Below are 17,042 nucleotides of genomic sequence, written 5' to 3' on the forward strand. Positions count from 1 at the left end.
TTTGAAACTCCACGTTTGTCCATTTTATAAACTAATTCTTTCACTGAAAACCTTTCAAAACGTTTCTTTGTCTGCAGAGATAAATATTCATCCTGCATGTCACTTCACATCATTCAGTGGATTTTATGTTTCATTTGTTGCACATTTCTAATGTGAAGAATAAACAGATTTTGTTGTTAATGAATCTGAATCAGTTAAAACTAATGGAGGCTCCAGATTCATCATTACGTCATTTTTATGGGTCTGTTTTCATATTTTTACTGTTTTTAGTTCCATCATCATTTTCTCTCTTTCTTTGCAGTTTTAGTTGTTTGTTTCTAGTTTAGTGAGACGTTAAGATAAAACGTTTCAGATTCATTTAGTCATTAACTTGGAGGGAAGTTTAACTACCAACTCTGGTCACTTGCTCAATAGTCAGAGACCTGGTCACACTGCTCCAAACTACTGCATTTATTAATAATGGCCTTAAGGAATTATAATAATTATTCATAGCCAAACAGAACAAAGCATTTATTATAAAAATAAAAAAATCCTGGTTCATTTTGGACTGCAGCATTAATTTCTGATCATACAGGTAAAAAACTGAGTTTAAACATTTTGTAAAGCTGATGATGATGATGATGATGATGACGACGACGCCTGGCTGTCATCATCATCATCATCATCATCATCATCAAACTGTCACTTATTTCTCTCATAATCAGTAAAATTACAGCAGGATGAAAATCTGGTTCCAGTTTTTCAATTTCCTTTAAAAACTAAAATCTTCAGAAATCTGAACAATAACATAAAAGTTCTGGGTTTCAGATTCTGTAAAGAATGAAAACATTTCTCCTTTCTTAGTTAAAGTGTTGAACATTGAGGTGAGGATTAATGTGAATGTTTCTGTTCTTTGTCTCCATGGATTCTGCCAGGAATAAAAGATGCATGAAAACATTAAAACATTAAAAACTCGTTACGTTGTTGGGAATCTGATGTGACTCGTCTTCATATTCATGAAGCAGCAGCTGAAAGCAGCAGCGGGCGGCTTGAAGCAGCCCAGGCATCAGCTGCTCTGCCGGGTCAAAGTTCAAAGCAACACCAGTAATTCATTTAGATGCTAATGTAACCCGGACCCGGCGCTCCGACACGACCCCGTTCTGCCGGCGGTGACCTCCCTGCCGGTCCAGATCCGACTCAACCCGCCGCACAGGGAGGAAAACAAAAGCAGGGAGAGGATGAGCGGCCCGGACGCCTCTGGCATCAGCAGCGAGCCGCGGCGGCCGGAGGGTTTCCTGGATCAGGCCGAGGAGTCTGCAGAGGCGAAGAGGAACGGGGGAACATCTGCTGCAGCTGGCGCCGGCCGCCAGCGCCTGCTGATATGAGGAGTTCCTCTGCTGCCCTGCAGGTGCCTCTGTGCCGCAGCTGCTGCTCTTCCCCCCGGCCTCATCATCACGCGCTCAGCCATGTTTTTATCCTTCCCCTCCTGCAGAGGTCTTCCCTTTCACCAAATCCTGCATTTCAGTTCCTCAGTTACTTGGAGCAAGACAAGAGATTGATTAAATTAACTAAAACTTTCAGAAGAAACTGAAAACATTTTTCAAGCCTTATGGTTCAGATTTTTTCTGTCACAATGAGACGCGATGCAACGACCTGCAGAGAAAACTGCAAACGAAGGAATGTGATAACTACTGACCTTGTTCACCACAGATCAGCCAACATCATGATGACTGAAAGACTGTTTCCCTCCTGATGGTCCGGTCGACCCGGTTCTACTGGAACCAGAACTCCATCATCTGCTCCACCTCCGGCTGCTGTGGTTCTCTGAGTCAAACCAACCTGTTCCCCTCCTGGCCTGTGGGGGCGCTGCACCAAGAACCACTGAAGGAAACGACACAAAAACCACTGAAGACACTGAGAGCAACTTCCTTCTTCACCAGGTGGAAACAAGATGGAGGCGTCAGATTTTAGTGTTGGAGGATTTCTCTTTAGTCTTTGGCTAAAGACCAGGAGCCATTTCTGCTGCTAGCGCTAGGCTAGCATGTTAGCTTTGGCTGTATTTACCCAAAATGCCCTGCGCTGTAGTCCACTTCCTGCTTTTGGAGCGGTCTCCGGTCCACTTGATGTTCACATTCAAACTGAACCAGAGTTCACTTCAACCGAACCCAGACCGAGGTCTGGAGGACCAGAGGTCAGAGGTCAATTAGCATTCACACCTCACCAACCAAACCGGAATTTATAGGCAAATGGGCTGGAGTGGGATTAAAGCGGACTGAACCTGGCTCGTGTGAACGCTCCTGAATCAGCCATCTGCAGCTGTAGTCCATCCTGCTTTGCAAGTCAGGAGGTTTTTCCAAGGCGTGAGCGTCAGCAGTTCATTGGTTCAGGAATGTATCTGATCTTAAAGGGACAGTAGCACCTGAGGACAGGAGGCGCTAAATGAAAACAATAAACTATAAATCTGATTCTCACACAGAACTGGAAGCTGAACATGTTTAATGTCTCATCGCTTCCTTCGCTCTCTGGACGGCGGCTCCCAGAGCCACCGCCGACTGTAGAGTCTGCTTCACCATGTTCAGAGCTCACACACACACACACACACACGCACACACACACACACACACCGCCATTCAGAGCCCAGGTGAAGGCCGACATCAGAGGTCTCGGTTCATTTCAGCAGCTCAGACTTTCACTTTCACCTCTGATTTATTTTACTTCAGCCTTTGATTTCTGGCAGGTAAAACTGAGTCACAGGTTAAAGCAAAGCATCATGGGACTGAACAGAGGAGGTTAAATGCTGTCAGGATATAGAAATAATATTTAGGAACATTTTTCCAGACACTCGTCCTGTTGACTTCAGATTTTATTAATTTCAGGTTTTTCAAATATCTGAGCTTTGGTTTTTCTCAAATTGATGTCAAAACACTAAAACTATTTGTGTTTTTTGTTTTTACATGATTTCATGTTAAATAATGACAAACTCTTCATAGTGGGAAACTCTAGCAGTGAAAGAAACGACTGTCTTCATACTCAGACCTGACGCTGAACGTACTAAATAATATTTCCTGATAATCCTGAATGAGCGTTTTGAGTTTAATCTTGGAGCTTTTTCTGCTCCTCAGAGGCTCAGAGTAAAATTTAAAATAAAAATGGAAATAAATCAATCTGGTTATCCATCAGAGAACAGACTGAACTCTCCACTGAACATCACTTTTCTCCATAAAGTGCCTTGAGAAATGATTAGATGTATAAAAGGCTGAACTGAATGAATTTTGTGTTGATTTCCTCAGAATGTGTTTCAGTTCCTGTTGTCAATGCAGTGAAACAACCAAACGTTTTTCAAATGAAAGTGATCAGTCGTCAGGATCTGATCGGCGCCATGGTTACCAGGAAACGTTTCCGACTGTCGGGTCGCCGGGCGGACCGACTGCTGAAGAGACATTCTCTGGTTTTATTTCCAGCACCAAAACATCAGGGATAAAAACGAACCCACTGAGTTTGTCATCAGCTTTGGTTTTATTTAGATATAAATAAAACCAGAGATTTACATTCATCTACTGTAAACCTGATTCAAAGTCTCATTCAGGAACTTTCCTTCCTGTCGTTTCATTGAAGTTTCTCTCTGAAAGTCCAACAAAGTGATAAAACATCAGTGAGGTTTGATGCAGGCGAAGTTTTACTGTTTGTTATTTTGCGTATTATTGTAAGAAAAGGTTTGTGCTTTCTGTGCATTTCTGTTAAACTTCAGGTTTCTATAAACATGTTTCATTTTGCAGAACTTTAAACAATGGATGGAAGTAAATCAATGTTAATCTGCTGCATCGTTTCTGAACCATCTTCACGGAAACCTGACAGAAATCTCAGTAAAACTTTTTCTGTTTCCTTCTGATTGTCGCATCACAGCTTCAGCTGCTCTGTCTTCTCATTTCATCTGAGCTAGATTGACTTTTCCTCTCCGCTGTTTGATTCTCTCTGAATAATCCTGACCGAAAGGCGTCGGCCTGAAACCCGGCAGGCGCCTGTGAGGTGTGATATCCAGGAATTACCCTCCACCGCTCTGAATAAACCTCCAGGGGACAGACAGAGGCAGGCGTTTGTTCACATCTGCTTCTTTATTCGCTGTGTGAAGGAATGCTAACAGGAGGCTGCTGATGCGTCCGGCTCTTTGTGATGAAGTCGCTCCAAACGCGGCACGTTCTGATCCAGAGCGCCGGCGTTAGAGTCGACGCAGAAAGCAGAGCGTTTCTCAGAGATGCAGAAGATGAATTACATTTTTGGTTCTTTGCCTCTATAAAAGTGTTTCTCGCTGAAAGCTGCTCACATCAAAACTTTTCTCATTAACTTTCTGGAGATTCTCAGAATAAAAGAAAGTTCTGCAGGATTTTTATTTTTGAAAAGCCTCATAACATAGTTAAGCAGCTGCTGAGGACTGAAACACTGACTTATTATACAAACTAAACTTTAAAACTTCTTGAGATAAATTAGTAAAAAGTTCCTCAGTGGAGGACAGAAGGATGTCTGAGCCGGGTCTGATTCTGGAGAACCAGAACCGGAACTTTGTTGTGATTTTAAGCAGATCTTGATGCTCACTTCCAGTCTTTGACTTAAATATGATTTATTTCTGTCTGGTCGTTGGTTCTGATAATGAAATGCTGCCGCAGTCGGACAGTGAAGGGCTCGGATGATTTTAACGTTTATTCAGCTTCAGAGGATCATTGGAAATCAACGTTTTTTCCTGGTGGAAACGAGAAGCCAGTGAAGAAAGTGGAGCATATGTTTAATGTGTTCATATTTTCACCCTCTCATCATGATCTAGTTTCTGAACCAAGCAGCCGTCGGCGTCGATCATCTGGTGGTTTCATCAGTCCAGCAGCGTAAACGGGTCAGGACGCTGCCTCGGTTTAACCCAGTCACCAGTTAGAGCCGTAAATTATTCATAACTTCCATCTGATGGTCCAATGAGCTGAAACATGAAAGAAGAATCAGCTGCTTTGTTTTCACGTTTCACAGATAAAGTGCTATAAAAGTTTAGGTTTTTATAATCAGTGAGGTGGAGCCTGGATGGACGGAGATCTCCAGTCTGTGTTTCAATAGTTACCTGACAGAGATCAGCATTTATGTTCATGCAGTAACAAACATTGATTTAGTTTTAAAAGCATAAAATGATAAAACCATTAAAAACATGGCTGCCTGTTAAAAGCCTTTGTACCGAATGAAACTTTCCTCTTCGGTTCTCTGAGCGTCTGGTTGACATTTCTTCTGAAAGTCATTCCAGGCTGACGGGCAAAAAGAAGCAGTTAATGTGTGAAACTGCAGTAGAGTCACTTTGAACACATGGCTCTAACATCCGGTGTGTGTCGTAGGAACTGCGGCCTCACACACGCTGCAGCCTGTCGACATGCTGCAGCTGGAAGCCGTTTGTCCTTTCATTAAATCATTTCCACTGCAGGTTGTGTTGAAGCTGCTGAACTGAAGCAGTGCAATACTGCAAACAAACACCAAATGTCATTTATTTAAAGTTAACAGAAAAGATGATTTTAATATAACTGTAGATGATCTGAATCCAGAGTCCATCCTAACAGCTGGAGGTGGAGCAGATGGTGAAGTTCTGGTTCCCCAAAGTTCAGGTGGGAAAAAACTCTAAGTGAAAAAAAACCAATTTATCCCAGTTTGCTTCATAAAGTCTCATTTAAATCCACTCCGAGCCACTGCGGGTAAAAGCAGAACTCCGGGTTGATTTAGTTACTGCTAACAGCAGCAGGGCAATAAAAGCTTATTTCAGCTAATTATCACTGGACATAAATGACTCGGATTCTGTTTGGCCAACAGAATAAATCAAGTTTCACTGCTGAGCTGAATCTGCATTTTCTATAGTAGAAAAACTTTCTGTGAATCCGTCACCAGATGAATCACTGAAACCCACTTTGTGTTTTTATCGTTTTATTTTGTTCCTCTAACTGACCACCTGGAGACGGGCAGCTCTTCCTCCCTCCGGGGTCCGAAGGAGCGACTGGACCGATTCTGCAGAACCTGGACCCAGTCTGGGTTTCTGGGTTGAGCATCAACAGGACGCAGCTATCAGAGCCGCGCTCACCCAGACGCGTCACATCAGCCACTGAGGGTTGTCATGGCGACAAACATCACGCTGTGACCTCACATCCTGTCTGAAGGCTTGTAGCTCTGCAGGGACAGAAAAGTTACTCTGACTTTGTCCTTGGAAAACTTTATTAAACTTTATTCAACTTTATTGAACTGATTTTATTAAAAGTCTGACTTTGACTTTTGGGAGGATTTTAGATATTTGACTTTTTTTTATTCTTAAAGTTACATTTCTTTACAGTTCCCACTTTGTGCGGAAACCTGAAAACATCTGATGTTCAGTCGGCAGAGCACAACCAAACACCACCAACAGCCGGATGTGGCGGTCGCCATGGCGACAGCAGGTTGAGGAAACACTGAGCTGCTGTAGCTGCACATGAATGTTTCTCAGACTGATGGAAAAACTGTTTTTGTGTTTGTTGTTTCTCTGCTCACCGTCTGTCCGTTACTCAAATCGTCGGCCATGTTTGTTTACGCTGAACTCTCGTTTGATCTCGAGAGATTTAGTGAGATTTCCCGTCTGACTGTTGCAGAGTGAAATCTGTTTCTCGTTGTGGCTTTTTGCTCCACTGCTGTCATGTTTGGAAACATTTTAAATTCCTGCTGGTTGCGTTTTTTTTACCAGACAGAAAACAGAGTCAAAGTTCAGGAAGGGAGTTAAAGAATTTGCTCAGATGATCGTTTATTTTTATGAAATATGCCAATATTTCGGTCTCAGTGGATGGAGCCTGATTGCTACATACGAACCACAAACCCAGATAATGAGTGAAAGAGGGAAAACAACCTGAAAGGTCTGAAGGCCGCAGCAACACAAACGAGGCGCCACAGCGGCCAGTTGCCACGGAGACGGTTGGCCCGGCTCTAAAGGGATTGAACTGGAATGAGATGGGATGCTGGACCGGGCCTGGTGTCATGGGAACGCTCCAGCCCATAATACCCAGAATCCTTTGAGGGAAACACAGAGCGACACTCAGTTGACCTCCTAAAAAAAACAATAAAATGAAAAAGATTCCAGGAGAAACGTCGTTTTTCCTCCTGAAGTTTCATTCTGGGCCACATGCAGAGTTTCAGTTCAAGTCATCAGATCAACTGTCGGATATTTTTCTCCAGTTTGGATTTTAAAATCAGGAAGACGTCCAGAGCAACAAATGTATTTCAGTTAAAATGTCCTAAAAAAATCAACCAAAGTTCAACCTTTCCTCCTCCTCACTGCTCCTCTAGACTAGCGGCAGCAGCAATTAGCAAACGCCTGGAGGAACTGCACATCTGGCTGTAAACGGCACCATGGAGGAGCATTGCTGTGAAGGCAGAGCAGCTTTTCAAAGCGTCAGACCAATATCAACGTGAAGTCTAATTTATTTTAAGTTATGGTTTATATATGCAGCATTTTCACAACCGAAGGTCAGAAAATACATAACGCCCCTTTTTAATGAACACATGGTGTGTTTAGCTCTGGTGTGACCCAAAATGCTTCACTTCAAGTCTCATTTTGTGGGTTTAGAAATAATAATTGTCCTACTTAAAGTTTGTTCCAGTTATCAGTTTATAAAAACTCCAGAAAAAATGACAAAGTTCTTCGACTGGCAGAAACGTTGGGAGATTTTCACGGACACAACTTCTGCTTTATTCTGTTTGTTTGTCTGATATCAAAGAGTTTGGCTGCTTAAAGAGTCGAACAGATCAATCCGAGATCTGAAGCAGACATGAAAGGACCGAAGCGAATCAGCAGAAAAACTCCTGAGAGGAAAGAAATCCGGACCGAATCCCACTTCATGTGAAGGAGGAATCTGATTCCCGTCAGTTATGATGATTGATATTTCATCCTGCAGGACGAGGCAGAAAACAGAAAACTGCTGATCAGCAGCAAATGATTTCCTGCATCCTTATTGGACAAAACTTCAGTTCTGAGATTTTCATGTAAATGTCTGTAAATGGGTAAAGAAATGCAGACAGGCCTCAGGCTTTAGTGACGCAACAACCCGGACCAACATGTTCCAATGTTTAAACTCTCTGATGTGGGATTTATCTTTGTCCTTTTAGCTGATCAACATCAAACGCTGCGATAACCTGGCTTAGACACAACATGAGGACGGTGAAGTTGTCCGAGTAGAAACGGATCGGTCCACGTTACTCTGGCTCTGCTCATCGCAGAGACCAAAGCCTGAAAATGGAAAACCTTCCCACAGTCAGTGTCTGCAGGATTAACAGAAACCAGCGAGACGAAGAAACAGCAGCAGAGTTTACGATTCATCACAGTCTCTGTGGAAATGAGCAAAAAGGATTTAGACCGTTTTCCTCCTGCTGGTCCGGTCGACCCAGTTCCACTGGAACCAGAACTCCATCATCTGCTCCACCTCCAGCTGCTGTGGTTCTCTGAGCCTGTTCCCCTCCTGGCCTGTGGGGGCGCTGCACCAAGAACCACTGAAGACACTGAGAGCAACGTCCTTCTTCACCAGATGGAAACAAGATGGAGGCGTCAGATTTTAGCGGTTGGAGGATTTCTGTTTAGTCTTTGGCTAAAGACCAGGAGCCATTTCTGCTGCTAGCGCTAGGCTAGCACGTTAGCTTTGGTTGTATTTACCCAGAATGCCCTGCGCTGTAGTCCACTTCCTGCTTTTGGAGCGGCCTCTGGTCCGCTTGGCATTCACATTTAAACCAAAACAGAGTTCACTTCAACTGAACCCAGACTGAGGTTTGGAGGACCAGAGGTCAAAGGTCAATTAGCGTTCACACCTCACCAACTGGGCCGGACTTTGACTAGGCAGACGGACCGGAGTTGGTTAAAGCGGACCAAACTGGGTCGGTGTGAATCCATCCCTAAAGTCTGTCCAGCGTTGATTCAGTTCAGGTAGAAGCAGACTGATCGGAAAGGACGGATAATAAAACATTTTCACTGTTAGACTGTTGAAAATGTCAAAACTAAATTATTCTGTTTCGAAACATTTTGTTCGCTCTCTGAACCAATGAGAGGACAGCTGGTCAAGATACAACCAATCAGAAAGCAGCAAACGTTCATGCTCAGCATGAAAGCATCAGATCTTCAGCACATGACCCTGATCTGAATGTGATTTTAACTGAATCTCAACTTGTTCTAAACATAAAGTGTTTTATTGAGTAACAACGACGGTTCTGATTGATGAGACTCTGGTTCTGGCCAAACCGACAGAACCAGAACCTATCCTAACTGTCCTGCCAGGATGAGGAAATTTTTCAGCCACTTGTTTCCTCTATCAGTTAATATTCCTGAGTATTTTTCACCTTCCTACTTAAAAATATATATATATATGTTTCTGCCCTGTAAAAAAGAAAATGTTTTAATTTCATTCTCCTTCTATCTTCCCTCTGCTCGTCTTCAGACGCTCCTCATTTATCCTCTTCATCTCTCCTTCCGTCTCCTCCTCTCTGGAACTGAACTGAAAATAACTGGTGAGGTGTCTAAAATGCTAATTGTTTGGGTTGCTAATTATCCCAACATGCTGTTTGAAGTGTCTCCCTGTTGTTTGCGGCTTTATGTTCAGGCAGACGACAGGCTGCAGGACGTTTCAGAGTCTCTGATCGGGTTTCTGCGGCTGGAGCAGCTGGAATATTCTGATCTGGAGCTTCACGGCTGACGGACGAAACCAAACATCTGTGTTCAGCTTGTAATTAGTGAATTTATTGTCTGTAGCTCTTGTGTTTAATAGCTAACGAGTGAACAAACACGCAGATGGAAACATACTGATTATATTTAGAAAGAAGACAAAAGCAGGATGGATTCTGGGAAAATATTTCATTTCTCCTCAGAAAGACTTTCCTTGTTGGTTTTTATTTTCCTCATTCCAGTCTCTTTGCATCCACAGATCAGGGCTGCTGTGCAGCTAAAGGTCTGGTTTGGCAAAGAATGCCAATTAATACATGTCAGCAATAATTATTAACAAAATTAGTAATTATATCAAAGTTACCGAGTCAGGGCACACTGGGAAATAAATAGTTTTCATTCTCAGTTTTTGCTTATGAATATCTGCCGGATGAAGCTTAGATATTAAATAACAGTAGAAGAAGAAATGAGTCCAGCGCTGACAGAACGACTCATAGAACAACTTTTTCCTAATTTAAATTAGTTTTCAACTAATTAAGACTAAATTAAGGATAACAGAACTGGTCTGTCTTCAAACAACCAGTTCACAATGCAAAGCAGAAATGTAGATAAAATAAATAAAATTGAAAATCAGTTGTCTTTTATTATAATTGATACATTAAATCTGTCATCCAGTGGCAGAGTTAATTTAGCCAAAATGGCGGCTTAAAACCGCTATAGAGAAACTCGTTAATCAGATATTAGTTGTTTACGAGTGGCAGCGGTTTGATACGACTCAACGCGACACAAACACAAAAAGTTAAACACTGTGGAAACCACCGCACTAGCAAAGCTAGCTGCTACCTTTAGCATTAGCAGAGAGTTTAGCTTACCAGGTTGTGAACACAAATTAGCCTGTTTTGATGGACTAATTTTACTGTTTAGTGAGAGAAGGAAACAAAAATACTAATAGTGGAGTAAGCTAGTAGCAGGGTGAGCTAATGACTTACCATTCCAGGAAAAATGTTTATCTGTCGTCATTAGCAGCAATGCTAGCTACAGTAGCATTAGCATTCAGGCTCTGTTATTGGGAAGAAGCAGCAGAGAGAGAAGCTGTGAGCAGCAATTACATGAGGATGATTGGCAGTGGGAGCAGAAGGAGGTGGAGGAGATCAACGTCCCGTCCCACTGTGGTGGTTTTAATAAATATGTAGAAAACATATTTTATGTTTCTATAGAAACAAAGCTTTTGGCATTCAGCTGCCAGCGATCTGATAACGGCTTTTTTTAAAGGTGAAGCATTTTTATGGTTGTGATTAGTTCTTTAAACCTCAGTATCTGTTTGAAGCTGCAGGCCCCTGACTCTGCCTGGGGCCCCAGACTCCAAGCAGTTATGGTTTATGAGCTGAGCTGACCCATTTCGTAGAGTCAGGTGTGATTACATCCTGCAGAGCTTAATTTAGATAGCAGCCGGGGGATCCTCTCCGTCTGCTGGGGGCTTCTTATTAAATCTATGCAGAAATCAATGAGAGGAGTTCATTGCTCCAACAGAGCAACATGATTCATCTGGTGTTTGGTTAATCTATTGACTTATAATGTGGGGGAAGCCATCACTGTTGTTTTTCCTATTAGATGAAAGTAAACACAGCTCACCATGAGTAATAGGTTGTGACCTCCCTACACACACACACACACACACACACACACACACACACACACATTAAAGAGACACTTTTAATCTCAGAGAAATATGTGTCCACAGTCACACAATGTAAAAGGGAAATATGAGCCGACTTCAACAAATAAAAGGAGCAAAGTGCGAATGCAACCTAACCGGATCCGACCCACACAGGAAACAAATTCACACACACATTTTTATGAATTATTACTGTGGCGTGATGCACACACACATTCAGACGCAGCTGTATGCAGAGCCCAGCAGGATGAGCGAGTAAATGAATGAACTTAACGTTACGTTCATCAATCCACATTTACCTCAACACGTAGAACCATGATGGTGCAGTTCTCCACCCAGACTGAGGGGGCGCTGCTGAGAGTTTGTTAGATCTCTGCCCAAAGCTTCCTGTGTGTTGACAGAAAAGATCTTGATTGATTGCAGAAAACAGGAAGTCACTGCACCGTTTGACCCAAAGAGGGCAGCACTGACACAATTTTAGGTTTAAATGAAGAAATTTAGCCGGGGCCTGCCAAGGCGTGCCCGTCGGTTTGGGCCCGGCTTGTCATGCTAGAAATTAGCATCAATGCTAAAGAACGCTGCAACGTAATCAATAGCATGTGGAGAATCACAAGAACGTTAAGTACGGTGGACGTGCACCATTCAGTATGATTTAAAATTTGTCAAGGCTTTTATTTTGGAATTTTTGTTAAACTTTATTTCAAAGGGCCAAACTAATCCCATGTGTAATAGTCATTGGGTTAAATCAGTTATATAATGCTCAAAACAGCAAATACCTGATGTAAAAATTGTCAAGGCTTTTATTTTGAAATTTTAGTGAAGCTTAATTTCAAAGTTCAAAACTAATCCCATGTATAACAGTTACTGAGTTAAATCAGTTATATACAGCCCACAGCAGCAAGTAGTTCTAAAGGCCAGTTCAGTCCTGATCTGTTTCAACTGATTCTTCCACCAATAGCCTCCTCAGTTCCGTTGCTATGGTAAATAATTGTCTCAGCAAAGTGTGAGCTGTGAGTGAGACATGCTGGGGACACAATTCTCTGTTTCAGCCAGCCAGTTTTACTGAAAAAAAGCATTGGGAACAAATCCTTCCCGTTCGGGAACCGTAATACATATTCGAAAAGCGTTTGAAGCGTATGAGAGGCCTATGTGTCTTCTGCAATAGTCCCGAGATTCATGTCTCTACCTCACTCGCTTAGAGACAAATTGTGGACAAACCGTAATTGGTATCGACGAGCCGTCTTCACTTTCGAAGAGATCACAGACGTATCTACAAAATGAAATTTGAATGGCATTTCTAGGTGAATTTGTGACGACACAGAAAATCCTCAAAAATAGGGTATTTGTAGGATTTTTCCCATTGACTTATAATGGGTTTTTTTTCGTAGTTTTTTGCGAATTATGTCGCCATGTTAAGCCCAAATCCCACCAAAAGTAATAGCTCCAATGGCGTGAATTTTCTGCACGTTTTGATACCTCATTTGTAGGTGTGCACGCAGCGGTATGAGCCGCATTAACGGTTACGGAAGAAAAATAAAGAATTGGGAGAATAGTAATAGGTTCCTGCCATTGCTTTGCATGGCAGGCCCCAATGGCCAAACTGAGCAAATTTACACAAAAATGTCAAAATTCTCACTAAAACGTAAAGATAGAACCATAAATGATCTGTCTAAACAGTTTATCAGTGAAAGCAGCTGCTTTTGGTTTAGTTCTACTTTAAATGTCAGATTTTTTAGGAAAATGTTTTTTAATGCGGTAAATTGTTAGCTTTAGCTTCTCTTCTGGCGCGTTAATGACGCCGACACACCGTCTCTATATCTGCGTTTCTAGACTGTCGTTCAGTGTAGTAATCGAGACCGATCTCGGTTTCCAGTCTCGGAATCGGGCGCTGAGGACTCAGGACTTTATTTCAAGACCACAACTGTGGAAATATCACTAAACTTACAGCAAACTGTCCAGTTTATTTGTTAACATGTTTGTTTTCACTGGATGCAAAACGCACCGATTAAAATCCAAGCAATAACGTGACTTACCAATTACGTGTTTCCGTTACTCGCCCCGCCCTTTTCACCGGTTCCTGTGAACATCTCAGGTTCAAAGCTTTTTCTAACGCAATAGCTCAAAATGCAAATATATAAACCTTGATGGAAGATGAACTGCCGTAACGTTTTGGTTCAGTTTTTAGCATGTAGCTTCTTTTTAGCTGAAACCTGATCAGCGTCGATGTTCTCTGATCCGCTCAGGTTTCAGGAGATTCTGCCGTTCAGCAGACATGCTAATCTGCTTTATTCTTAGTATCGCGATGCTGGAAGTCGGCGACTAATCTGACAGCCGTCATCCATTCTGAATGAAAATGACAGTGATTCTAACAAACAGGAGTGACAGTTAATTAGTGGGAGCGTAACGAACACAGGAAGTCACTTCCTGTAACACCAGAGACACACTTCGCTCTAAAACCAGAGTAATTTCGGGCTGTGAAACCGTCCACTCTCTCAGATAATAGAGTAATAACAGCTGCAGTGAAAGTTTGATTGCAGAGCTTCAGACAGATTGTTTTACATCTTTTCTGCTTTCATTTAACTACAGAACGGGGCGACGGTCAGCCAATCACAGCCTTTCTCTCTCTGCATCACTTCCTCCTGGTTTCTCATCCCATCATGTCTTCATTTGCTCTTCTGATCGAGAGTCCAGGTGAAGCGACGCCATTCAGCTGCTTCTACCTGAATCCAGCTGCAGGAACAAACTGTCTTCTCCTCAGAGTCCCGTTGCTTTGGAGTCTTTGTGTTTTTATGGACGAGTTGTTGAGCTTTGAGCCTCATCTTTTCCTCTTTGTGCTGTTTTGAACCCGTCCAGAAACCTCGACGTGTTTCCGGTCATTCTTCTGTTGGCGACGTTTTCTTTCTCCAGAATAATCCCTGAAATAACATAAAGGTTGTAGAATTTGCTAAAAACCTCAAAAATGGTAAAATAATCATTTATTAATCTGCTCATGATCATATCAGTTACCATAACGACGCAGATGATGCACAGCTCTACATTACAATCTTAGTTTAACTTCTGCTGAACAGAAACTAAACTGAAGTTATTATATTTGATCTAGAGTTATAGATCTAGAGTTATAGATCTAGAATCAGCTTCAGTTCTTCCAGCTGGAAACCAGAGATTAGGCTGACCTCTGACCTCTGACCTGAGCCAAAGTGGGCCTTCTCAAGCTGCAGAACATTTCTAATGTCTCAGTTCAGACAAACCCATCCAGGCGTTTCTCTTTCGTCGTATTGATCAATCAGAAATCAATCCTGCAGCTGATTGATTTCTGATATCAGCGTTCACATTTCTGAAGCGGCTCCATGAAGACCAGATTAAAAACTATAAATATCTTGGTTATGAAGCTTGTATTTCTATTTATTCAATAACTGAGCAGCAAAATGTGTTTTTGAATTGAAAATGTTGCTTATTTTGTCGATATGCAGTTTATCTAATTCCATAATTCATTAATTACAGACCCTGCAATTAAAAAGTGTCGCTGCGTCTCAGTGTTTGCATCATTCCTGTTATTCTCTAAATAAACGTCAGATTATAAATCTCTGCTGGGTGAAGATGAAGCTGCAGCCTTTGACTGGACCAGCATGTCTAGAGCAGAGAGGAAATATGACAGCGAACATCACAAATCATGACAAATCTGTCTGTGATTTATTGCCTCCTGCAGCCTGTTGCTGTTTTCATTCGTCTGCCAGCATCCAGAAATATTCCTGCATCATTTTCTCCTCCTGCTGTCAGGGTAACAAGACGCTCTGACAACCAGGAGTCATTTTTCACAAAACCTTCCACAACCAGCCAGGCGTGGAGTTTCAGCTGCAGCTGAAGGTTCATGTTTCGATGCAAGAGAAGAAGAAAAGGAGGTCCAGGAGTTTCATCAGGTCGACCGGTTGATCCGAAGAGGACGAGGCGTTTCAGCAGCAACAAAGTTCTGGGTTTACGAGTCTGCTGGATGGATCAGTCCAAAACAACCTCACTCATCAGATTTATTTTGGACTTTGACTAGGCCACTCCAAAAGCTCAAGTTTGGTTTTCTGCTTGAACTTAAGATCACAACCTGAAGGTCGGACATTTTCCTTCAGGCTGAGTTCAGAGTTGAACGAAGGCAGATCCAACATGTTGGCTGAAGGTGTGACGGGTTTTTACAGCAGGTGAAGAAAGGTTTCACTGCCAACTGAGGTGGGTGGTTTTGACCTTTGAACTCTCCCATGTAGGGGATTTTAGCCCTGAGGAACGCCATCACTGCTTCAAACACAACGCTGATCACTGACATGACGAAGGTCACGACCTGATGAAGGTCACGACATGACGAAGGTGACGACCTGTTGATGGCAACAGAACCACATTATCTATGAAAAGCAAAGATGAAACTCAAAGTTTCCTGGATCAGACACACTCCCTCATTCTGACGTTGCATCTAACGAATGTAGAAAGGAAAAACACACCTTTAACAGGAAGAAACCTCCAGCAGAACCAGAACCAGAACCTGGCTTAGTACCATCTGCAGGTTTGAGAAGACAGAGCAGAAGCAGAAGAACTGAACCAGAGAAGTTTCTATGTTAGACAGAAGGAGGTCAGCAGGAGAACGATCAGGTGATGGCAGCATTATGTCAGCCAGTCTCAGCCAATCAGAACGCCAGACGCTTCAAACGAGAGAAAAGACAGAAAATTAAAAGCTGCATAACTCCAAAAATAACTCAGGAGAACCTCAGATATCTTTTAATTTCTGATAACTGACAGATAAAACCCGACTGATGCGGATCCCCGGCAGCATTCGTCATGCCGAGGTGAGTAAATCTTTGTCAGCGCAGACAGAGCAGCTGCAGAGCGCAGCATATGATAAATTGGTCTCCTCAGATCTTTGATTTTAGGTTTTTTACCAACAGAAGGAAAACAGAAAGCAGCTTCCTTCTGAAATATTTTCCTCCCTTTTATGTGCGAAGCGCTGCAGCTTCTTCTTCTCCTCTCCGGAAAGCAAACAGCTCTGTTTAGACAGAGTGATGGATCTGTATGAATGTGACACATTTAATCTGCTGCTGCCCGACCCGGTCTTAACAGGAAGCGACAGGACGCTGTGATTCCTGCTGCTGATCCGGCTGCCGCCTGATAAAGACTCAGATTACTGCTGCGGCTGGACGGACGAGTTATATTTAGGTCCAGGTTGGTGACGCAGCTACTAAACTCTGTAACATTCAGTTCCTGCATGGCTGGAAGATGGAAACGTGAAGCTGCAGCGATACGAAGATCAGATCTTTATAAGGATCTGATCGTTCTGACGGTGGTTCGACGTTTATACTGACCATCCGCAGCAGAAATAAAGTCAAAATATAATAATTATCTTTGATCGATGCATCTCATCCACAAAGCAACAAACTCAACTTTCTGTAAAACACAAAACTGAGCTGCAAGAATAAGGTGGATTTTGTGAAAGACGTTATTAATATGTCCAGCAGAAATATCAATAATATCGATACAATACTATCAGATCAATACTTTAGATTCAGATTCCGTTTTATTTTTTATCATTTATAGTGTTTCAGTTACTCAAATCTAAATTTGATTTGCTCTCAAACTATAATTTTTTTGCACTTTATTTAGGAAAAATGCACAGAAATTTGTTTTGCTTTTTTATTGTTTGTCAATTTGTTCTGAAAGTATTTTTGTAGAAACCTAAAA

General features: G+C 42.3%; 1 long non-coding RNA gene across 3 annotated transcripts in view; it reads right to left on the reverse strand.

The window, feature by feature from the left end:
• Nucleotides 1–4,739: 4,739 nt before the first annotated feature.
• LOC114135862 (uncharacterized) overlaps nt 4,740–17,042 on the reverse strand; it is a 32,593-nt gene continuing 20,290 nt past the window's right edge. The window contains exons 3-4 of one of the 3 annotated variants that reach the window (XR_003593670.1): nt 15,812–16,009; nt 4,740–6,159 (exon numbers count right to left, since the gene is read on the reverse strand). This is a non-coding gene — a long non-coding RNA (uncharacterized LOC114135862). Of the gene's footprint in view, nt 6,160–13,201; nt 16,010–17,042 lie in introns of those variants that run through there. The other 2 variants (XR_003593668.1, XR_003593667.1) reach the window with 2 other exon arrangements.

Source organism: Xiphophorus couchianus, chromosome 20 (assembly GCF_001444195.1).
Source record: "Xiphophorus couchianus chromosome 20, X_couchianus-1.0, whole genome shotgun sequence".
NCBI classification, from domain to species: Eukaryota; Metazoa; Chordata; class Actinopteri; order Cyprinodontiformes; family Poeciliidae; genus Xiphophorus; species Xiphophorus couchianus.